We start from the raw sequence: 26,041 nt of genomic DNA, 5'->3' as shown, positions 1-26,041 counted from the left end.
GAGTGAGATGATGGTAGTGGGTGACTGATGAGAAAGAGTGAGGTAGTGGTAGTGAGGGACTGTGTCAAGGAAACGTGAGTTGGTGGTATTAGGGTGCTGCGATAAGGAAGGGTCAGTTGATGGTAGTGGGGTACTGTTATGAGAAACAGTGACATGGTAATGGGGTACTGTGATGAGGAAGAGCAGCGTGGTGGTAGTGAGGGCCTGGCACAAGTTAGAGTGAGGTTGGTAGTTAGGAACCTTGATGAGGAAGGTTGCATTGATGATAGTGGAGTACTGTGATGAGGAAGAGTGAGATGGTGGTAGTGGGGGACTGTGTCAAGGAAGCATGAGTTGGTGGTGACGGTTTACTATAACAAGGAAGAGGGACATGATGGCAGTTGTGGACTGGCATGAGGAAGAGTTAGGTGGTGGTAGTGAGGTACTGTCACGAGGAAGAGTGAGTTGGTGGTAGTGAGGTTCTGTGACAAGGAAGAGTGAGATGGTGGTAGCAGAGGACTGGGATGAGAAAGAGTGTGGTTTTAGTAATGGGGAACTGTGATGAGGAACAGTGGGATGGTGGTAGTGTGCGGTGATGAGGTAGAGTGAGGTGGGGTAGTGGGGGACTGTGATGAGAACAGTGAGATGATAGTAGTGTAGGACAATGATGTGGAAGAGTGATGTGGGTAGTGGGGACTGTGCCAAGGAAGCGTGAGCTGTTATTAGCCGGGTACTGTGACTGGTAAGAGTGTGTTTGTGGTATTGGGGTACTATCACAAACAAGAGTGAGTTGGTGGTAGTGGGGTAATGTGATGAGGAGGAGTGACATGGTGGTAGTGGGGTACTGTGATGAGGAAGAGTGAGTTGGTGGTAGTGCAGTACTCTGACAAGAAAGAGAGAGTTGATGGAAGTGGGGTACTGTGATTAGGATGATTGACCTGGTGGTCATGGGGGAATGGGACGAGGAAGAGTGAGGTGTTAGGAATGGGGGACTGTGATGAGGAAGAGTGAGCTGGTGGTAGTGTGGGACAGTGTTGAGGAAGAGTGAGGTGGAGTAGTGGGGGACTGTGACAAGGACGAGAGGTGGTAGTAGTGTAAGATGATGAGGAAGAGTTAGGTGGAGTACTGGGGGACAGGGACGAGGAAGAGTGAGCAGGTGGAAGTGGTCTACTGTGAAGTGTAGGAGCGTGTTGGTGGTAGTGGAGAACTGTGACAAGCAAGAGTGAGTTTGTGGTAGTAGGGTACTGTGATGAGGAAGAGAGACTTGGTGGCAGAGGGATACTGTGAAGAGGAAGAGTAACATTTTGGTAGGGATGTACTGTGACAAGGAAGTGTGACATGGTGCCAGTTGGAGACTGGCATGAGGAAGAGTAAGGTGGTAGTAGTGGGGTACTGTGATGAGAAAGAGTAAGTTGGTGGTAGTGGGGGAATGTGACAAGGACGAGTGAGGTGTGGTAGTGGGGGAATGTGTCAAAGAAGTATGATGAAGTCTTAGTGGGCAACTGGTATGAGTAATAGTAAGCTGGTCATAGTGAGGACTGTGATGAGGAAGAGAGTGCTCAGGGTAGTGGGAGACTGTGATGAGGAAGAGTGAGGTGGTGGTATTGGGGACTTTGAAGAGGAAGAGTGAGTTGATGGTTGTGGGGTACCCTGATCTGGAAGAGAGATGTGGTGGTAGTAGGGGACTGTAAAGAGAAAGAGAGAGCTCGGGGTAGTGTGAGACTGTGATGAGGAAGAGTGAGGTGGTGGTTTTGGGGAACTGTGACATGGAAGACTAATGTGGTGGTAGTGGGGACTTGGAAGAGGAAGAGTGAGTTGATGGTAGTGGGATACTACAACACAGAAGAGTGAGATGGTGGTAGTGGGGGACTGTGATGAGGAAGAGTGACACTCTGGTAATGGGGTACTGTGATGAGAAAGGAGGACATGATGGCAGTTGTGGACTGGCATGAGGAAGAGTTAGGTAGTGGTAGTGAGGTACTGTCACGAGGAAGAGTGAGTTGAGGGTAGTGAGGTACTGTGACAAGGAAGAGTGAGATGGTGGTAGCAGAGGACTGGGATGAGGAAGGGTGTGGTTTTAGTAATGGGGAACTGTTATGAGGAACAGTGTGATGATGGTAGTGTGGTGTGATGAGGTAGAGTGAGGTGGTGTAGTGGACTGTGACGAGAACAGTGAGGTGGTAGTAGTGTAGGACAATGATGAGGAAGAGGGATCTGGGTAGTGGGGGACTGTGCCAAGGAAGTGTGAGCTGGTATTAGCTGGGACTGTGACTGGTAAGAGTGTGTTTGTGGTATTGGGGTACTGTCACAAACAAGAGTGAGTTGGTGGTAGTGGGGTAATGTGATGAGGAAGAGTGACATGGTGGTAGTGGGGTACTGTGATGAGGAAGAGTGAGTTGGTGGTAGTGCGGTCCTCTGACAAGAAAGAGAGAGTTTTGAGTAATCCTTGCTTTACGGGGATGACTCGACTTGGTCCCGTACTGATTCGGTTCTACGTTATTTTGCTGCGGGATTTTTCATCGCAGGACTTTTCATCGCCGTTTTTTTATCGAAAAAAACTCATCGTTTTTTTTATTACCCCCTCCCCCAATCCCTCCTTTTTTTTTATTATTCCCTTTCAACCACAAATATTTATTTAATTTTTAAACCCCTCCCAAAAAAAAGAAATACTGAATTTTTTTCGATGAAAAAACGGCAATGAAAAGGCCTGTGACGAAAGATCCCGCGGCTGTATTGGTCCCATTTTCGCATGTTCCTCCCCACATTCCTCCCCCGGTCTCCTGCCTTTCCCCTTACACGCATGTATATTGGCTAACATCACCGGTTGGTTGCCAGGAATGGGGTCTTCCATCTGCTTCAGAAGGGTTCATTGGTTCCTTCCGGTTCTCCATGCTCCTTTGGAGTAGCCAGGTCTGGCTATCGGTGGAACAGTTTTGGCTGCATTAATGGACCACATGGTCCACCTTGTGCAGGTCCTGTCACTGTTCTTCTGCTGCTGCTGCTTCTCTCTGGGTTGGCTTCCCCAGCTTGACACGGTCCGTTGTGCCTCCGTCCTCCAGCATCGACCCTCTCGACCAGGGACCTTCTGTTCTTTCTGTGTGGCTTACACTTCCCAGATTTGAACTTCCCAGGTCTCACCTTTCTCTAATGGTTCAACTCCTCCTCCTTTTATTATGCTATACTGGGGCTTTTACCAGTACGTAGCTGTAATCCTTCTTTGATGTTGGACTCAAATTCTGTATTCCTCCTAACAACTTTCTTGTCTCAGGCATCTCAGTATTAGACGAGTTACTACCTCCTTCATATGTGTCACAATGACAAATAGCAATTGGCTCAAGATTATTTTCTTGGAGTCCTGATGATGTGGGAGACTTGTGTGACATGGGCTCAGGGAGTTCCTTGACAGAATGGGAGCCTTATCCCCAGGAGGGGTGTCTGTCTCTCCCTGTGAGGTCCCGCTTAATGCTTCCCCTTGGGGGGCTATCACATAGAAGGCTCACCTCAATAGCCTCACAAAGAAGGGCTCCCCTCTGGGGAGAAGTGATGACATCCTGCGATTCATCACAGTGGATGGAGAAACACTGATTTTCAATGACAATGTGATGGCATGTCATAATAGCAAGCCCCTCAGAAAAGATTTGAGACCCATAACTCAGAAGAACAAAGAGAAAGAAAAATGAGAGAGAATCCCAAGTGCCATATACATAGGCAACCTCCTTACAGTCATAGTGAAAAGAGGGGAAAATATGCAAGTAGGGAAGGGAATTCAAGTGGTGCATCTAATTCTGATGAAGGAAACTGGATCTAAGTAAAGACACATAGAAAAAGAAAGACATAATCATAGTTAGTTAAAGATCTAATCAAACAGATTAAGCCATAAGAAGCTCTATGACCCCTTACCATAAAAATGCTAAATATTCTGTTTGGGAAAATCTAGAAATGTAGGAACAGTTGAATAATAAAAAAAAAAAACATGGACTTTGCAAAATGGATGTTTTCTCCCAAGTTGTATTTCTTTTGTGGTTTGGAAGATCCAAATAAAAACAAATGGTTCTATTACAAGTCTGCCATTTTGAAATCTTTTTCAGCTTAAAGAAATCCCCAATAAGCCCTCAAAGCAGCCTACAATTTAATGTGTGTTGAGGAACAATCTCCTAAGTATTTTGTTCTAGAACTCAAGTGCGCATTTGCCCAAATTTCTCGACATGTCAATACTGAAAGTCGAGAATTCAAAACCACATTCTTCCATTCCCCAGAATATGTAGTGACTCAGTTAGTCCATGATTGTGATGATTCAAGAACTTTTGAATGGATCATCACCCAAGTATGAAGATCTATTTGGTACAGAACCCAGCAAAATACCCAAAAATAAAGAAAACAACCACAAACAAATGCCTGTTCCAGCCACCATTAAGGTAGCTGAGCTGAAGAGTACTCCTCAGTTGGACATGGGACCAAATACTTATTCATTTGCTGTTAAGGAACCTAACAGACAAAGAATATCCTCAATTCAAAGTAAGTTGACTAGTCCTTCACCTGGCATGCAAAATAATGACCCTACAAAACCAGAGACTTACGCAAGTCCTCGGTACCTTGGCTCAAACCTATCCTAAGTTATAAGTATTTTTCAGAGAGAGATATTGAGGAGTATTTTCCCATGGAAATTAAAATCAGAATATTTCCATGGGCAGAAGGCACCTCCTAGGACTTATTACCCAGAAAATTACTCTTCACTGCCTCTTAGGTTGCAGGATAACAAATCCCAATACCAAAGTGAGTGGAGATCCGACACTATGTACAAGCGCGGTTCCCAGAACTACTCCCCTAGAAGAAGAAGTTACCCTTCTAGAGAAGAACAGTGATATGAAAAAAGAAGACCACGTAGTCCAGAAAGTGGAGAGAGGCAGTTACAGCTGGAGTTAAAGGTCAAGCAATTGACAGAAAGCATTGGTCAAGTCATGAGAGACCCACTGAAAAATCTTGATTCTAATGCTAACAGACACCTTGTCCAAAACAAATATATAGGTCAGGATGGACAATAACAAGAGAATATTTTTCACGTTCAAAATACAAAAGGAGAAGAGGAGGAAAGGGGGAAGCAATAGAAAAGATATGCCAAGCCTTAGGTGAAGCGTATTTACCTTACACGAAAATACCCCTGGGTTTGCTGAGAAATTGGCAAACGACGATGGTGAACCCTCTTTATTTCTTGAAATAAAACCACTAAAAGAGTGAATTTCAATGAGGAGCAAAATGTAACCGTTACCTTTGAAAAAGAAGAGAAGTCTGTGGAGATGAAATCAGTGTTGTTTCTTTCCCAGATGTAATGTCTACCCCAAAGAAACAGTGAAATTAAGTCCAACAAAGAACCAAAATTATACAATGTAACAAAGAAAACCCTACACACGCGACTAAAGGTGAAGAAAAAAGTAGCAGACACCTGGTGCCCAAAAAAAAGGGTAAAGTCCCTACTAAAATGTTAATTTCTAAATGTTATTTCGTTCCTAGAGAGTCATTGACCAACCCACATGAACTTGACCCTGAGCTGACTTCCAAAGTCAAGCTAATGAAATCCCAAACATCCACCAAATGTGTTTGCAATTATCCTCTAACTCACAGTTTCTCTGAAACCTGGAGATGAAAGATGAAAGATTTTTTGTGCCTGTCAGGGTTCAGGGACAGTGTGCATTTCCAACTTTCATCGATACAGGGTCCAAAGTGACCATAATATCCAGAGAAGTGCTTGAAACTCTTAACCGAGTAGAGAGAAAAGTCAATGTATTTCTCTAAAACCTTTCCTTGGAGAGCTGCACAACTTTGATGGGAAGCAGATCTCAGTAAACGTGATCACTGAAATAGAAATTAAAATATTGCAACATAGACTCACTCATCTGATGATAGTCGTGGCTCCCCAGAGCATGTCTGTTTTACTAGGAAATTATTAACTTTTCATCACTGATAAATTGTGTGAACCAGGTCCTCTGGACCCAAACTCACCACCTAATTAAACCAAAGAAAAAGTCCTTGCTATGTCAGCTTAAATGCCACCTGTGATTTGATTGAAAAACGTACCGACCAGTTAGAGATTCAGTTCAAAAACACTCAAGTCCCAGACATCACTTTCATATCTGTGAAACAACAAGATGGAAGTGAAGGGACTTCCACTGAGCCTTTGAGAACAAATCTACCTCCAAATAAGGAGTGGTTCAATTCTCCACTATGGAGGGAAAAAATCCTGAAATTGAATCAACAACAGACCCCCAATGACCCGGGGGATACCTCAGAAAATAAGATTAGCATTCTAACTCTACAAAGAAAAGGAGAACTTATATTCTTCCCTATTCAACTCAATGAAGGTAAGGAAATAGTTATCTGCAAGGTTTGGTTAACTCAAGAAAAAAAGCTTTATCATTGAAAAATTACTCAGGAAATTACAAAAGGATTAAATGATTCCCTCATTTAATCTGATTGATAAATTGGAGTCTGGACTTGCTGCGATAGATTAAAAACATATGGTTATCTGCAGGTGCAAGCTGGCAATCCAAATTGGAAATAAAAAAGGAAGTCATCATTTTTGGGTCCTGAGAGATGTAATTTCAGATTTGTACATCAGCAATGACATACTGCGTTGGTTTGCAATTCATTTCAATATTTTTAATAACAAAGTATGATCATGCATCGAGGGAAACCTGTTGAACCTCAATGATCGAGAAAATACATTTTAGTCAGCCCAATTGCTGCCTTATTCTGTGGAAGTTCAAATCAAAGAAGAAATGTCTAGTCCAGGGACAATGTGGCAATACATATTGCCAGTAAAAATTAGAAAAGGACAGACCTGGTATAATGAAGAAGCTTCTATTAACTTAAATAATGTCCTCAGCAGCAAGCACTTTTTCTAAATCCAACCCCATTAGTAGAACTCAAAGATGACACCATCGGAATACTGTTTGATAATAATGATCGCCAAAGTGTCATTTTATCCCCAGAAAAAACAAGAGAGTTGATGCATGAAAGGTTTAGAATTAATCTTAACCTCTGGCATCACTCTGGAAATCCCTCCATATCAAAGTTCTTCACCTGCCAAGTCATTTCAGAAGCCATTACAGAAAGGGAAAGACCAAATACAAATCAGCAATGGTGCCACCCCAAAAGTGGCAGGCCAGACCGAACTGCTTGGACACAACCCTTCTGCGCGAGACCATAAGAAACCCCAGGCAGGTTTTGGCCTCATTGGGCTTTATCGGTGAGGCGTGGCTTGGGTGTCTAGGCCCAACTGACACAAGACTCCCTTCTGGGCATAGCAGTCTAACTCGGGGTGACTAGATGAAACAAGATAGTTGATGGCTGGAAGGTTGAAAATGTATCCTAACCGCAGGCATTGCTCTCGGCAAACCTCAAGATCATCGTTCTTTGCCTGCCAATGGGACTCATCATTGTTTTTGTTCAGTAACATACCAAAGATTGTTCTGGTTATGTTTATTTTCAATGGGATTGTCAGGACTATGCAACGTCCCCATTAGTTGTATTTTTTAACTTCTGAATTCAAAGGTGGTGTAGTCTTACTTTTAATTAAGAGTACGTCCCTTACCAGACAGGGATCCATACGGGTTATCTCTTAAGGAATTTGAGGGGCCCATCAGATGCAAGACCTCTACAATCTCCCTGCTGATTAGGGACAAGCAAATCCTTTATAATTTGTTCAATGAAGAACCTTATTAATGAGGTAGTCCTCACGTTCAAAGGTACCAGATTATAACTTCAGAATCTGTAGTATTGCATGTTACATCTAGTGATGATGTAGCAAAGAATCCAGAAGGAGAATGAGGGGAATGGAATGGAGAGCAGTGGAGCTGGTGGTTGGAGTAGCTGAAGGACTCGCCTAATGCCGCTCCGTTCCTATCCCCTTTATATATAATAATCAATAAAGTAATCATATGTATATATTAATCTACGAATTGCCCTCAATACTTCACATGGTGACAAGGCGATACGGTCTGTGCACATAATCAGACCAAGGATCCAATGAAACTGAAGGAAGAAAAGCAGCGGGGCAACAACCAGCTCAGTGCGATCGTGTGCCCAGCGAGGAGGCATCGATGAAATACAAGGTACAGAAATCTTGATTAAACAAAGCGAACTTACAAGCACATCAGTTTGCGAGTTATGTGACCGCATTAAATGAAATCTCTTCACGAGCCGCTTTAGAGTAATGTACCTGTTATTACATCACATACGTCGATTGCGTGCAGACATTTTGTGTTGGAGTGTTGCTGTGACAACTGGGAACAAACAGCCACAAGTGTACACATATGCGTGCTGATCTCATTTGCCGGAGACACTGCAACGCTATGCACATTACGCTGCAGTCTCTGAATAAATAGAGTGTTGTAAACAAGTTAATTTATTCACCCTCACTTTCCAAGCTGGAATCACGTGTACACACACGGAAGTGAATAGCAGTGATGAAAATAAGGATTACCTAATCCGCTCCTACTCGTCACAGTAAAATAAAAAATAAAAAAGGGAGAAAGGTAATAATGATAGACAAGTACAAGGTGATTAATGCGCAAAGTATATCACTGTAAAAACAAAACAAACAGCAATTAATGCACAAAGTATATCACTGTATAAACAAAACAGACAGCAACTACAACCATTCATTGTGCAGCAGGAGATCATCTCAATACCAGAAGCATGTCTATACACAGTGTTCCGCCACCAGCCATGTTTTTACCAGAAGCCGGTGAACCGAATCTACCATGGAAAAGATGGTTAAAATCTTTTGAACATTATGCTACTGTAGTATGTGGCACGAACTACAGTGTAGAGAGAAAGAAATCATTACTCTTACACTGCTTAGACCCAGCAGGCCAGGAAAAATACAAAGATTTACCAGATCCTCCAGATGATGGGGATATGAAAGAGTATGAGAAGTGTATTGCAAAACTGAACAAAAACTATGAAAAAAAATTAAGCACTGTACTGGAAAGATACAAATTCGGCAAAAGGTCACAGGAAGCGGGAGAAAGTGTTGAACAATTTATAACAGTTCTAAGGAACCTAGCTAAGAACTGTAAATTTGGACATCAGTTAGAAGAAAGAATGAGGGATCAATTTATGTTGGAATGTAGTAGTACCAAAATCAGAGAGAGATTGTGGACAGAGGATGATCCACCTCTTGAAGTGGTGTTGCGGATTGCCAAAGAAGTGGAACACATGGAGAATTATGTTAAAACATTAGAAGATATAGTGAAGAGCACCACATTGAAAACAGAAACTCATATCAATGCTGTTCAAACAGCACAGCTTGACAGTGGAAACATTCACAGTTTAAAAAAGAAGGAAGACTTCAAAGCGCAAGGTGCATTCAGATACAGTGGAGATGCCAGGAGTCGAGGATATGGACGTGGATACAGTGGATACAACCGTGGACGTTTCACAACTATGCAATGACCTCAAATAGGTCAAAGGGGCAGAGGAAGGAGCAGAACTTGCTTCAGATGTGACAGACCAACACATTGGGCCAATAGCCCTGAATGTCCTGCTATCCACATAATATGTAATAAATGTAATGGAAAAGGCCATTTAGCCAAGTGCTGCAGAATAGATAAAAGCAACATGAATTGGATTGTTAGCGAAGGAGATAATGAAGGAGAGGAATGTGTATTTGCCATCTGCGATAATATTGAAGTGGAACTAGAAAGTCCAAAGACAATTATAATGATAAATGGAAATCCAATCAGGAGGATGACAGATTCCGGAGCAAAATATACACTGTTACCAGAAATAATATGGAGGAAGTTTGGTCCAAAGTGGTTAAATGAACCAAATGTTAATCCCAGCGCCTACGGGGGAGTGAAAATAGACATTATAGGTTGGTTCAAAGACACAATGGCCCTCACTATAACTCTTGCAGTAGCCGTGCCCTTATTAAGGGCACGGCTGCCGCCGGAGTTGTTTTTTTTCCGGCACCCGCGAATGGGCAGTAACCGGGTTATGCCGAGTTTAGTGGACCCGATAATTTCCTATTTGCGGGTGCCATTAAGGCCGGCCTCCCAATCCCCATTCTGCCCTATTGGGCAGAATGGGGGTCGGGAGCATGGTTGCACCAGCACCGTTTATAACGGTGCCGGTGCAATCATGAGATCTGCTCGCAGGTTCCGGTATGCACGCCTGGTCAAACCAGGCATGCAGTCTGGCACCGGCGAGCAGAACTCGTAGTGTGGTGGAGAGGTAACAACGTTGTTGCCTTTCTGCCACACTGATAATGAGGCCCATTGTCTTTCAAAGATAGAACTACTACTGGGAAAGTTTATGTGTCAAAGAAAGGTGCATCACCTCTACTCAGCTGGACACACCAAGCATGGCTCAAGGTACGGCTAGATGCCAGTGCTGAAGAATCTGTATACATGTGGAATCAATGGAAATGAATACAGAAAGAATAAAAGAGGAAGTGTTCAGAGATGGAATAGGATGTGTGAAGGGTATCACACACCGTATACAACTCAAAGAAAAGTGCAAACCGGTGGCCCAAAAATTGAGAAGTGTCCCATTAGCAATGAGACAAGGAGTAAAGAAGGAACTAAAAAAGCTAGAAGAACAAGGAATAATTGAGAGGGAATTGATGCTGCGGAATGGGTGTCACCACTGGTAATTGTGAGAAAGAGGTCTGGAAAAGTCAGGGTGTACATTGATCTGAGGGAGTTGAACAAATGTATTATTCCAGAAAGACACCCATTACCGAATATCCAAGAACTATTATCAACGATGGTATCAGCTAAAGTATTTTCGACGCTAGATCTTACATATGCATGCCATCAGGTTCCATTGCATAAAGAATCAAGGCATTTAACTGCTTTCATCACGCCTGAGGGATTGTATCAATACCGGTGGATGCCGTTCGGACTCATTTCAGGAGCATCAGTATTTCAAAAAATTATGCACCACATATTTGATGGTGATGAAGGCATAATTATTTTTTCAAGACATTTTACTTATATATGCAGATAATCAGCAAGAACATGATAGAAGACTAGAGAAAGTTTTAAGAAAACTATACAAAGTAGGCATGACTCTTAGCAAAGAAAAATCGAAGATTAATAGAAAGGAAATCGAATATTTGGGTCATGTCATATTGTCATGATCTCTGCTTCCAAAAGATCAGGACTTGCCCGACTCCCTTCGAAGCAGACCCATAACCCCGGTTCCGAGTGCCACCCAGTCCCAATTGGGACCTTTTGGACCCTGTCCTGGCGCCAGTGGCACCAGGCTCATAAAGATGCCCAGTCCCAGCGCTGGAAGCGCCGGGCTTATAATGCTTGGGTGGACTTACCTGAAGCAGACCATGCTGCTTACTTACCTGCCAGTTGAACCCCTGATCCTCTTCTGTTTGGGACTACTTTTCCTGTTGGGTGGGGCAGGAGCCACTCCCTAGGTTCAGAACACTGGAACTCTTCTGGAAAGCAGGAACTCTTTTCTTACCTAGGCGTGGCTGTGGAAGGAGACACCTACGCACTACAGGAGGCTATTTAAACCACACCGATGGATGAATCTTGCTTTGTGTTATTCTGCATTCTCTGCAGCAGAACGCTCATCGTGTCTTCTGCTTCTGATCCTGGGCCTAAGGGAACAAAGGCTTACCGTCCTGGAATCCAGTCTTCAGCAGCACCTGTAAAGACAAAGAAAGAACAGGTTAGCACTACGGTCTTCAGTGGCAGCGCATCTCTTACCTGGTCCATCGGCTGTCACCAACGCCTCGCGCTGCATTCTGGCATCTGAAAGACAAAGGCTTACCTACTCTTCGCATGCTCCGGAGGTCTTCGCACTGCATCCCGCAACTGAAAGACAAAAGAAGGTACGTTTAAAGACATTGGGCAACTTTATTACTCACGTGCCATTACTCCTTCCCACGCCGAATCCAGTGGGTATTCCAGCACCCTTCAGCTTCTCTAAAGCTCCGAACTTGTACCTGCAAGATAAGAGGGACAGTTAGTGCGCATCGTGAAGCAGGCTACAAGCGCTTACTTACGTGCTTCCAGGTGCTTCTATTCCTCACGCGGGTTCGATCCTCAACTCTCATCAGCCCGCCATCCGCCATCGCCGGAACCCTGCAAAACAAGAGATATCATTACAAAAGACTTTTAAGACATTTGAAGTGCCCAGAACTTACCGTTCGTGCAGTTAACGACGGACAGCAGTCCTCTGAGGTCAAGAGGCCTGCACCCTTATCCAGTGAAGAAACTGGTTACGGCACCCTGCCCCGAGGCAGATGGAGAGCTCGGCGTTCACTTACCTAAGGTGAGGGCGTTAACCTTTGGGGTTCTACAGGAGAAGAGAAAGGGAAGAGGAGAGAGGCACCCAATGACCCCAGTTCATTAATCCCATATTTTCTATCTGCAGACATCTTACTCTTCGAGTCAGACATACAGTGCACAGAGGTCCAGCCCAAAGAGCCAACCGTGTGTTACACATCACCTTTGAAGATACGGCATTCACCCAGTCAAGACTGGCGCCTCTGCGGGAATCAGGTGAGCGTTACAGAACACAAAGCCTACCGCAAAACTCCCACCCAGGCGCTATGGAAACCTCGGATACCGACCAGCTAGCCCAGTTACTTGGGGAACTAAGAGCAGAAGTGCATGCAGCCCGTCAGGAAACGAATGCTCTAAGAAGGGAACTGATTATTTCCAAGGAGCGAACAGACGATCTCGCTAGACAATTGCTGCAGTCACAAGCCGGACAAACTCCGTTACCCGCATCAGGGGCAAATCTTCCGTCAACATCCTCTACGAACCCAGTGCAGATCAACCTACCTGGGAATGTACCTCTGGCTCCGCCCGAACGATTTTCTGGTGACCCAAAGAGGTTTGCAGTATTTATTAATCAGTGCCGGTTGCACTTCTTATGCCGGCCAGCAGCCTTTCCAACTGATCAAGCTAAGGTAGCTTTCGTGCTTTCGTACCTTAGTGGCAATGCGGCAGACTGGTCGATCCCTCTAGTTAATCAAGATGATCCGGTTCTCCATGATTTTCAAGCTTTTCAGCTCAGTATGGAAAAACTGTTTGCAAGACATTCACAGGGGCATGCCTTGGACAATGAGCTCCTTTCATTGCGACAAGGTAATCAAGACCTTTTGGCTTATATTGCGTCTTTCAACAGACTGATAGTGGAAACTCGATGGCCTGAGAACAAAAGGATTACGCTGTTTTATAGAGGTCTACGTGGAGAGCTCAAAGATGTGTTAGCCCAAGTAGTGAATCCCCCGCAAGACTGTTCGGACTATATTGACTTAGTCGTTCAAATTGACCACAGACTGCAGAACAGGAAGGCCGATCGTTCCAAGTTTGATGCTCGAGTATTTTCCAAACCACCAACTCCTACCAAAGGAGTAGACTCCGGGGAACCCATGCAAATAGGGGGCCTGAAAGGACCACTAACACAAAAGGAGCGGGAAAGGAGAAAACAGCTGCAATTATGCCTCTATTGCGGAAACTCGGGGTACTTTCTTCGAGACTGTCCGGTGAAACCAGCCAAGAAGGCAGTAGGAGCTGCAGTTACCAGGGTCACAAACTCTGAGCAGGGAAACAACCTCGCCCGACAAGAATAGAGGTCCTCTTGCCGAGCGTTAAAACCAGTTCCGTGACCTCGCATTTCGTGATACCTATGGTCCTCATTAGCCCTGAACATCCGGATCGATTACATGCGATTGAAGCTTACGTCGACAGCAGTGCCATCGGCAATTATGTGGATCATGAAATGGTTTTGAGGATGAATCTGACTCTTTGTCCAAAGGCTGTAAAGGACGTCATTACTACGGTGGATGGTACGGAGATAGCCTCCGGACCAGTAACGCATACCACCCAAGAAGTGACGCTAGTAAGTCAAGATGGACACCATGAGAAGATCGTGTTCGATGTGATCAAGGCCCCTCAGTTCCAGATTATTCTAGGAATTCCTTGGTTAGAGAAGCACAATCTTCAGATCGATTGGCGGGCAAGAACGGTTCAGTTTCCAGAATGTGTCTCTACTTGTCACCCTCGACCTGGTGTTGCACTGGCAGCAATTTCCTCGGAGGCTCCCCAGTTACCTCCTGAATACCTAGAATTCCAAGATGTTTTCCGGAAGGATCAGGCTAACTCTCTACCTCCTCATAGGTCTTATGACTGCCAGATAGACCTGATACCTGGATCTACTCCTCCTTGTAGTAGAATGTATGCCCTCACCGAGCCTGAGAATCTTCACCTCCGACAATACCTGGATCAATACCTAGCGAATGGGTTTATTCGTCCTTCCAAGTCCCCTGCTTCCTCAGCTTTGTTCTTCGTTTCAAAAAAAGAAGGGGACCTTAGAACTTGTATAGATTATCGCGCCCTGAACCAGATCACCGTTAAGAATAGATATCCGTTACCTTTGATCCCTGAACTCCTGGACCAAGTCAGAAAAGCATGCATATATACAAAGCTGGATCTTAGAGGAGCCTACCACTTGGTACGAGTAAAAGAGGGCGATGAATGGAAGACGCCCTTCCGCACCAAGTATGGGCTATTTGAATATCAGGTCATGCCCTTCGGACTTTGCAATGCCCCGGCCGCCTTTCAATATTTTATGAACGATGTCCTCAGAGAGCTCATAGATGTGTGTGTTGTTGTTTACATTGACGACATCCTCGTTTATTCTTCATCGGAAACTGAACATCGGAAACACGTGAAAATGGTCCTCGAGAGATTGCGTCAACACAAACTTTTCGCTAAGTTGGAAAAATGTGTTTTCAACGTGACTGAAGTTGAATTCTTGGGATTCATATTATCACCTAGCGGAGTGCGTATGGATTCAAAGAAGGTCGATGCAATTCTCAAATGGCCATCGCCATCCTCCGTAAAAGGTGTTCAAAGCATGTTAGGCTTCGCTAACTTTTACCGCAGGTTTATCCCCGAATTCTCTCGAATAGTCCAGCCCATCACCGCCTTGTTAAAGAAAAACAAACGTTTTGAATGGTCTACCGAGGCGGAACAAGCTTTCCAGAATTTGAAGACTAGATTTATCCCTGCACCGAGCTTAAAACATCCTCGCCCAGAACTCCCCTACATCGTTGAAACTGATGCTTCGAGCCTTGCCATGGGGGCAGTTCTATCACAAAAGGACCCAGTAACTAATCAGTTGCATCCCGTGGCATTTTGGTCCCGCAAATTCTCACCTCCTGAAATCAATTACACTATTACTGATAAGGAACTTCTAGCTATCAAGTCCGCCTTTAAGGCTTGGCGGCATTATCTTCTGGGGGCCCGACACACCGTTACTGTGATTACAGATCACCGAAACCTGCAATGTTTGAAAACCGCAAAAGCTCAATCCTCTAGGCAACTCCGTTGGGCACTATTCTTTGCCGAGTTTGACTTCATAATTACCTATCGACCTGGTACAAAAAACGGTAAAGCTGATGCCCTTTCTCGGATGGGAGTGGAAGAACATTTGATCAATCCTAAACCTGTACCTATCATTCCCGAACAAAGAATTCCAGGTGTAATCGCCACACAATCCATAGAGGAAGTTAAGGATAAAGCCAGGCTATTGGTAACTCCAGCAGACATACAGAATTGGCATCTGCAGGGAAAGGACTTTACGGTGAAGGACAACCTATTATATTTCCAAGAACGGTTATACCTGCCCAGCACAGATTTACAGAAAAAGATAATCTCTTGTTATCACGATTCTTTAATGGAAGGACATCCCGGTATGACCAAGACCTCAGAAAAGATCAAGCGCTACTTCTGGTGGCCGTCTTGGAAAAAAGATATCAGAGACTTTATAATGTCATGTGGAGTATGCGCCCAAAACAAGAGTCAAAAGGAAAAACCAGCCGGCCTCTTACGCCCTATTGACATCCCGCCTCGCCCTTGGCATACGCTTTCTATGGACTTCATCACCGATCTACCTCCATGCTCCGGATACAATACGATCCTAGTAATCGTGGACCTATTCTCCAAGATGGCGCATTTCATTCCACTCAAAGGCTTACCAACAGCAGCAACTCTGGCCCGAGAATTTCTTGAAAACATCGTCCGACTGCACGGTTTTCCTTCAGTTCTAATTTCGGATCGAGGTAGTCAATTTATTTCTCATTTTTGGCGAAGTTGCTGTCGGTCGGCTCAAATTGATGTGAGACTTTCGACCAGCCACCACCCTAAAACCGACGGACAAACTGAGAGGACCAATCAAACTCTGGAACAGTATTTGCGCTGCATGCTACAACAAACTGAAAAAACTTGGAAAGATATCCTTTGGATAGCCGAATATGCCTACAATAACTCTATCCACTCGGGAACTGGGAAAACCCCGTTTTTTCTTTTATACGGCAGTCACCCTCGAACCTCGGAGTTGGATCCACTCCAAGATCTTGGAACACCAGCAGTAGACCACCTGCATTCTACAATCACCCAAGCCTTTAAGGAAGCCGTTTCTCACCTTCAAAGGGCTAAAGAACAATACAAGAAAGGAGCAGACCAACATCGGAAGGAAGCCCCCCAATATCAAGTAGGAGATCAAGTCTGGTTATCCACCAAATATCTACCTCTAAAAGGACCACGCACATTCAACCCAAGATACCTTGGTCCCTATTCCATCACTACCATAGTAAATCCAGTAGCGGTCAAGTTGGACTTGCACCCTCACATGAAGATACATCCGGTCTTCCACGTCTCTCTATTAAAACCCGTGCAACCTCAAACCCGACTAACTACATCTCCAAAACCTATTCTAGTTGATGGAGAACTCGAGTTTGAAGTCAAAAGCATCCTGGATTCCAAGATCTCCAAATCTAAACTATTTTACCTGATTGACTGGAAAGGCTACGGTCCCCAAGAAAGATCCTGGGAACCTGCAGAATATGTCCACGCGCCTCGTCTAATCAAAAGATTTCATCGAACATTTCCTAACAAGCCCAAACCCCCGGAGAAGCCCGGTTTGGGAGGGGCCTTGAGGGGGGGTGCTGTCATGATCTCTGCTTCCAAAAGATCAGGACTTGCCCGACTCCCTTGGAAGCAGACCCATAACCCCGGTTCCGAGTGCCAGCCAGTCCCAATTGGGACCTTTTGGACCCTGTCCTGGCGCCAGTGGCACCAGGCTCATAAAGATGCCCAGTCCCAGCGCTGGAAGCGCCGGGCTCATAATGCTTGGGTGGACTTACCTGCAGCAGACCATGCTGCTTACTTACCTGCCAGTTGAACCCCTGATCCTCTTCTGTTTGAGACTACTTTTCCTGTTGGGTGGGGCAGGAGCCACTCCCTAGGTTCAGAACACTGGAACTCTTCTGGAAAGCAGGAACTCTTTTCTTACCTAGGCGTGGCTGTGGAAGGAGACACCTAAGCACTACAGGAGGCTATTTAAACCACACCCGATGGATGAATCTTGCTTTGTGTTATTCTGCATTCTCTGCAGCAGAACGCTCATCGTGTCTTCTGCTTCTGATCCTGGGCCTAAGGGAACAAAGGCTTACCGTCCTGGAATCCAGTCTTCAGCAGCACCTGTAAAGACAAAGAAAGAACAGGTTAGCACTACGGTCTTCAGTGGCAGCGCATCTCTTACCTGGTCCATCGGCTGTCACCAACGCCTCGCGCTGCATTCTGGCATCTGAAAGACAAAGGCTTACCTACTCTTCGCATGCTCCGGAGGTCTTCGCACTGCATTCCGGCATCTGAAAGACAAAAGCTTACCATCTCTTCGCACGCTCCGGAGGCCTTCGGCGCTGCATCCCGCATCTGAAAGACAAAAGAAGGTGCGTTTAAAGACATTGGGCCACTTTATTACTCACGTGCCATTACTCCTTCCCACGCCGAATCCAGTGGGTATTCCAGCACCCTTCAGCTTCTCTAAAGCTCCGAACTTGTACCTGCAAGATAAAAGGGACAGTTAGTGCGCATCGTGAAGCAGGCTACAAGCGCTTACTTACGTGCTTCCAGGCGCTTCTATTCCTCACGCGGGTTCGATCCTTAACTCTCATCAGCCCGCCATCCGCCATCGCCGGAACCTTGCAAAACAAGAGATATCATTACAAAAGACTTTTAAGACATTTGAAGTGCCCAGAACTTACCGTTTGTGCAGTTAACGACGGACAGCAGTCCTCTGAGGTCAAGAGGCCTGCACCCTTATCCAGTGAAGAAACTGGTTACGGCACCCTGCCCCGAGGCAGATGGAGAGCTCGGCGTTCACTTACCTAAGGTGAGGGCGTTAACCTTTGGGGTTCTACAGGAGAAGAGAAAGGGAAGAGGAGAGAGGCACCCAATAACCCCAGTTCATTAATCCCATATTTTCTATCTGCAGACATCTTACTCTTCGAGTCAGACATACAGTGCACAGAGGTCCAGCCCAAAGAGCCAACCGTGTGTTACACATCACCTTTGAAGATACGGCATTCACCCAGTCAAGACCGGCGCCTCTGCGGGAATCAGGTGAGCGTTACACATATCAAAAGAAGGTTTTGCACCCAGACCAGAATTGATATCGGCTATAGAAGAAATGACCACTCCAAGCAATAAAGAACAGCTAAGGACATTCTTAGGCATGGCGGAATACTACTCGAAATATGTGAGGAAATTTGCTGACCACACAGCTATATTGAGAGAACTTACAAAAAGCAACAAAAAATTTGAATGGGATGGAGAATGTGAAAAAGATTTTAAGTATATAAAAAATTCCTTGGGAACAGCACCAGCCTTAAAAAACTATGTACGGAGACGACGTACAATAATTACAACAGATGCTAGTAACATTGGTCTAGGAGCAGTGTTAACACAAGTAAATGAAGGGGAAGAGAAAATAATAGCATTTGCTTTGCGATTACTGAAGGGAGCAGAGAAGACATATGCAACTATAGAAAAGGAAGCATTAGCTATAATGTGGGCAGTTAATTAAATTCAGAAGCTTTGTATGGGGAACAAGTTTTGAAGTAAATACTGACCACAAACCACTTTTTGAAGTGTTCATGACCAACGGTTTGGATAAGGTATCAGAAAGGATAAGGTGATGGGTCTCCAGGATGCAAGAGTTTGATATTTTGATAAAATACATTCCTGGTGTGAAGAACTATGCTGCAGATTGCCTGTCCAGATTAACGAATCTTCAGGAAGAGGGTGAAGGAGTGGAAGAACAACAAGAAATGATCTGTGCGCTTCAAGATACAGCCATATCCAACGATGAATGGTTAGAAGAGATGAGCAAAGATGCAAAGATAAAGTTTGTGATGGAAAACGTTAACAAAAGAACGGTTCCCAGGAGTAAAGTTCAAGAAGCAGAAGTTGAAGGATTTTGGAGTATCAGGGATGAATTGAGTTTCCAGAATGAATATCTACTAAGGGGAGACAGATTGATTCCACCCGAAGGAATCAGAGAGAAGTTAATAGAACTAGGGTATGAAGGTTATCAAGGAATTTCCAAAATGAAGAACAGAATAAGAAATACATACTGGTGGCTGGGTTGTGATGAACAAATCGAAAGGAGCGTTAGGAACTGTATCCTTTGCAATAAGTCAGACAAAAGTTGTGTGGGTGAAAATTATTCAATGGTGATGACTGATATACCGGATAGACCATGGAAGAAAGTGGATATAGATATTGTAGGTCCGGTGTGGAGTGATGGGTATCAGACAGTTTGCGCTGTGGTGTTTGATATGCTAACTAGGTGGGCAGAAGTAAAGTTGTTGTCAAACGTTACAACCAAGAGTATCATTGATTTTCTAGAAGAAATATGTGGTCGTGAAGGTTACCCTAAAGTAATATTGTCCGATAATGGTTCTCAATTTTTGTCCAGGGAAATGGAAGAGTATTTAAAGGGGAAGTCCATTACTAATACAACCAGTGCAATTTATCACCCTCAGACGAATGGTGTTGTGGAAAGATATAACAGAATACTCAAGGATGCAATTAGGTGGGCGTGGTCGAATGGAAATAATTGAAAGGAAGTGGTAAGAATGACTGTGATAGCACATAGGTCCACTCCACATAGTACAACTGGAGTGTCACCTTTTGAATTAAGTAGAGGCAGGAAAGCAACCACCAAGCTATGTCCAGGGTGGATGAGTGATGTGCTAAGTATGGAGGTGTCGATTAAGGATGTAGAAGCTAAGATCAGACAGAGGCAAAGTACTAACAAGGCATGTCATGATAACAGGAGATTTAGGGTCAATACGAGGCCCTATATAGGATGTTATGTGAGAATTAAGCTACCAGAGGCATTGAGAATGAAGGGGAGTAAGTGGTCAAATCCCATTAAAGTAATTGAAGTTTTCAAAAACGCTGTGAGAACGAATGATGGGAGAGAATGCAACAATGGTCGAGTCATGGTGATGTTAAATGGTGGTGTTGTTGAACATATGGAAAGAGTTGGTGAGGATAAGAATATGATGAGTTATAGTTTTTCCTTACCAGATTACCATCAAATTCAATACATATACCGATTGGGGCACAATCTTCAAGATCTAGGTTTGGAAGAAATTATCAGAGACTGAGTCATTTAATGGATTTCACTGAATGAGGAAGATCTTGTGGAAGAAGAGGGATGTGTAGTATTGCATGCTACATCTAGTGATGATGTAGCAAAGAATCCAGAAGGAGAATGCGGGGAATGGAATGGAGAGCAGTGGAGCTGGCGGTTGGAGTAGCTGAAGGACTTGCCTAATTCTGCTCCGTTCATATCCTTTATCATATTTATATATATATATATATATATATATATATATATATATATATATATATATATATATATATATATATATATATATATATATATATATATATATATATATATATATAGCTTAAGTAAATACTAATAATCAATAAAGTAATCATATGTATATATTAATCTACGAGTTGCCCTCAATACTTCAGAATCCCAGTCATAACACAGTATAACACCCCTTGAACCTCCTAACTTGACTGGGGATACTTTCATGACATTCGTAGCCTCTGGGATCTTTAAGTGGTAAAGCCAATCCCTCAGTTGGCAAGCACAGTTAGATGTATTGGTAAATGGTGGTGTGATATTATAAAAATCGAGTAAATCCACATTCTGAAGCAGAGTAAACCTATTTAAACAGGCTACATCGGGGGCTATCTCTACAATTGGAGCACAGTTCGGCAAACCCTCCTCTTCATTATCAGATATTAGCTAAAGTATCAAGCTAAAACAACCATACACCTCTGCCAGAACCACCAGAGGCAGTCTGCTACCCAAAGATTGAAATAATTTCTCATAAGATGATAAAATAATTATTGCTACAGGCATCACACAGGAATGGGCTTCCCCATAATGCTCACAGGGGATCGGACATGTTGATTTCTTTATGTTCTTGCCACCCAGGGTTTTAAAGGTCAGGGTTGATTGTTTAAGGCACCCCTTTTACAGACAGGCCAGATTGCCTTATCCTGGGCACAGCCAGAATAGCCCATTCAATACTTCTTCAGATAGTTGATCTTTCTTTGGCTCTGACCCAGGGAAAGGCATAGTTGACTCGGTGTACCACATGTAAGTCATATAGCAAATATTTTATTTCTTTAACTAAGATATTATCCTCTGCTCTAAGCATACACATTTAAGTGGATGTGTTTCAATTTTGTGCAGGAGTTGGATAACAAGCTTCTTTACGTTTGGCCATGACAATGGGCCTCATTAGAAGTGTGCTGGTCCGGAAACAAGGGTGCCGGTAAGCTCACTGGCACCCCTGTTTCCACACCGGCAAACTATTCGTTTGTCTGCCGGAGCCACTGCACCCAACAGGTCTGATCCTGCTGGGCGCAGTGTCCATGGTACGCAGACTCTTTCCAGAAGTGCCGGCACCGGCGCTTCCAAGTCCCCACTCCCATAGAGTCCATTGGGACTCTATGGGACTGGGGACTAACATTTTCCCGGCGCCTGACTTCCGTGGCCGCTGGACTTGTAATGTCCCAGTGGCAACCGCAAAGTCAGGCACCAGTAAAATATTACAAGTCTGGTGGCAACCCGCCGGTAGCACCGGCAGGGTTACCGACAAATTCGTAATGAGGCCTAATATATCTTTGTGTACTGTATATTTGTATATGGAAAGGATTAACATTTGAATGTTAAAGATTAAATAAAACTTAGAAACCTATCTATAATAAAAGTCCATAGTCCTCCAAGTCTCCTCAATCCTAACACAAGCTTCCCAGTTTACTGTGCCTTACTTCCATCACTATGCCTACTCTTCAGATACTCGCCAGGTCCAACTCCAATATAATCTGAAGATGAATCACAAAGATGCAAAATGATGCTGAACTGATGGTGGAATCTTTATGCAAATCAGATACTACATCTTTTGAGCGTCCCATTAATAACCTGGGGAGAAACCAGGCTGATGTGCAATTAAATTCAATTGGGGAGCAACAAGGGATTACTTATTATGAAGAAAAATGTGGACGGATCTCATTTGCGGTTTACACCCCCTATACAGTCAAATAACATGTGTGATAATTGGCACCTCTCAACGGAGGAGGTGTTTGATATTATAAAAGCTAGCAGCAAATCTAGAGCTCCAGGACCAAATAGACTCTCAAACCTGTTGTTCAAAGATGATCCAGCTACATGGTCAACCATATTAACTTCATATTTCCGTCAAATTTTGAAAGATCAGAGCTTCCTCTTAGTTGGCAAACTGACCATTTGATCCCAATTTTTAAGAGAGGGGATCAGAAGAATCTGTATAACTATAGGCCAATCTCGGTTCGAGATGCTGATAGCAAGGTCTTTGCTACCTTGCTTTTAATACATCTGGAGGCCTGGTCGACCCAGGTTGGTCGTGTTCAAAAATGGCAAACCGGCTTCTGGAAGAACTATAGTACAAATCCTAACGGTCTCTTGCTGAGATATGCCCAAAACTGAGCCCTCACAGAGAAAGTTGATACCAGATATGTGGCAAGTATAGATCCGACTACAGCTTTCGATATGGTTAACAGAAATATTTTATGGCGGAAGCAGGCCAGTTGGAATATTCCTGCCGGGCTTTTAAGACTGCATGATAGATGCTGCATGATAGATCAAATATTAGGATAAGACTTAATGTAGAGGGGGAAGCAACAAGACCAATTTCAACCTTCTTGGGAGTAAGACAGGGGTGCATTTTAGCCTCCTGTCTTTTGAATTTATATATATCAGATGTGGGAGAGAAATTGGAGAAACGCGCATTAATCTGGATTGCTTATGCCAACGATTTTCTTTTGTTTGACCAGACACCGTAGGGTTTTGTAGGAGAGGCATGATATCACAAGTATGACACTGACTCAATGGGTACAATTTATAAACCTTTATTGAAATTGTTGGGGTTGGAGAAACTCCTATTCTGCTCTATGACTAAGATGGGAGTAGACTCAACTATCAAATAATAAATAACACAGTCCTAGAGGAGTCCATCAAATGAAAATGTCCTCTACTAACAAAACCTAATGACTGCCCTATCTCTTGTACCAAAAAGTGTAGAAATGTATGCAGAAGGAAAAGTCTGTGTTTAAAGGAATAAAGGGGATTTAACCAGCTCTCCTCCCCCCATTAAACCTCACGGTGTAAGGCTGTCCCTGTAGGCAGGATGACAAACTCTGGCTCGGCTTCCAGTACAACAATCAGTAACATAATGTGGATTGACGCATGTCTGGCCTTCCTCGTTTAAGTCTCTTTCCTCAACTTCAAAGTAATGTTTCAACCAAAAGGTTCACCAAGGTCCCCTCTGTCGGGCTCAGTCCTTTCACCACACAGTTCTCATAGGTCCCCCTTAGCCAGGCTCAGACCTCTCAAGAAAAAGTTCAACAGAAACTTGCCAGGGACTCCCTTCATCAAGCTTATCTCACTTTGGGTCTCCCTCTGTTGGGCTCGAACCACTTTTGGATTTTGAAGACTTTCGAATGTACGCCGTTTACTTTTCAAACCACTGCAGGACCACTTTGACTCAAAGCTTTCAGTTCAACGTCCACTCTCCCCTTCCCTAGGAGTTAAACCTTGTTATTTCACTTTTGCTGTATTTTCGCTTTATCGCTTCAAACAAATTACTTTTCACTAAGACTTTTGAGTGGGCTACTTCCCTTCGCCAGACCAATCTGTTACTTAATATTGCTGATTGTGCACTGTCTTTTATGTCAAAGTTCATTCAGAGGTCTGCCTTTCCTCGCGGCTCACTCACATGCGTGCAGCCTTAACTTGTGATAAAATGTTGCTATTTCAAACTCACACCGGTCTTTCATGTCGCTGGCCAACTCAGCGGCTGTGTGCGTCCTTTCTAGGTTTTGCGATATCCAATTCAGGAGTCAAAGTTAGTACCACTGGCTTGGCCTCACCTCCCCAACTCTGCCGTTCACCCAGGAGGGTCGCTGCTGTCCTTGAAACACAATGCAGTCTTCACTTATGGGTTCTGGCCTTCTCCACGTGTTTTCCGTGGCCTGTCAGAGGCAATGACCTCCGGTAGGGAACTCATGGGGTTTCCGGCCCACTGCGCTCACCCCTTGGTCCATCGTTCTGCTCCAGTAGGTTTGCCTTTGTACCAGAAGTTCTGCTCATACTCGTGTTCCGCCTTGGTCAGAGTGTGTCTTTAGTTGTTGCCTTTTATTGATGTGAGGAGACCTAACTGGTATAAGGTGTATGTACTTAGTGTAAAGTGCCTGACTTTGCCTGACCCGAATAACGGGACATGTCCAGTACAAGTGAGAGAGTTAGTCTGGTTACTATCAGTCACCCTTTTCCTCTTCCAGTGTTTGTGTAAAAAGCGGGAGGGGAGTTGGGACCTTGGAACATCCTAAAACATAGGATGGGTTGGATAAACAAAATAAGGGGGAATACTGCATCTCACCATCGGCTATCTCACCCCCACTACCTGAAGAATCTTCACCCAGGTGATCCTCCCACACTGGTCCACCCCCAGGAACTGGATCCAAAAGCGATGGCCGTGTCCTGGCCACCTGGATGACAAGTCCCCAAGGACTAGTGGGTGAGACACCCTTCGGTTTCTCAGTTTGCAGATATTGATTGATGCATTCACTTCATACTCCAAGGAAAATAACCTTATTATTAACCCAACCAAGACAAAAAGTAATGAGATTTGCAAGAAAAGGGAAGCTTGCTCCATTGTATTGGTGGGTGGAGAGAAAAGATCTGGAGATAGTGGAATCCATGGTGTACTTGGGCTTTTATATAACAGTTAACCCTACTAGGAACCACTGGTTTAATAAATCAAATCAAAAAGCTGGATGGGAAGTACGGGAAGTTAACAATACTCCCGGCTCTAATATTTAACCAACGTAAAATTATACCTAAATTACATTAAGGTATATAAATGTACAACTACTCAATTTTGAGCATGCTTTCTGCTCTGGAGGTGCTAATTTGGAGGAAGCTGTTTAAAGTTCCAAATTCACTCCCGATGGCTATCATCAGGTATGAATTGGGTGTCCAAATCAAGGTGTATGTAGAGCTTCCTCAACCTATACCGTAAAATATTAAATATTAAATGCAGAAGACACCACACTCTATGGTGATAGTTTCTCGACTGTGAAAGTTTCTTTAAAGGGGGGCATTGTTAATGCCCCCTTCACCTTTGGGAAAGAGTGTTAGGGTATCCTGTGGGATATAGGTTTGAATTGTGAGGAGTTACAACACACTAAGACACATTTGAGAACCTGGGATTGGATTATTACCACTGAATAAATGGACGGTTACTCTTCCTTGTCACATTTACGGTGGAACCATAAGAAACAGGGAGTGGTGGCAACATTTTTGTCCATTTACCCTAGTTGCCGTGCACGAAACAAATTTGATGAAAGAAATGTTCTTCAGATATAATATAATTGATCAAACAGAGGACATGCAGATATTGTGCTGAGGAGAACAAGGTTGAGACAATTAGGCATATAGGGCCTCATCATAAATTGGGTGGAGCAGAAAGAATGCGGTGGTAACACTATTACCTCCACATTACCACTTTGCCCAACTATGAGTTGGGCAGTAGATCACCCAGTTTTACCTCCAGCTTTAAGCTGGAGGTAAATCTGTGGGTTACTGCCCATTTGCAGTGCTATTC

Source organism: Ambystoma mexicanum, chromosome 3p, assembly GCF_040938575.1.
Source record: "Ambystoma mexicanum isolate Mex_15411 chromosome 3p, UKY_AmexF1_1, whole genome shotgun sequence".
In the NCBI taxonomy this organism is placed as follows: domain Eukaryota; kingdom Metazoa; phylum Chordata; class Amphibia; order Caudata; family Ambystomatidae; genus Ambystoma; species Ambystoma mexicanum.
This window is presented reverse-complemented; position numbering follows the sequence as displayed.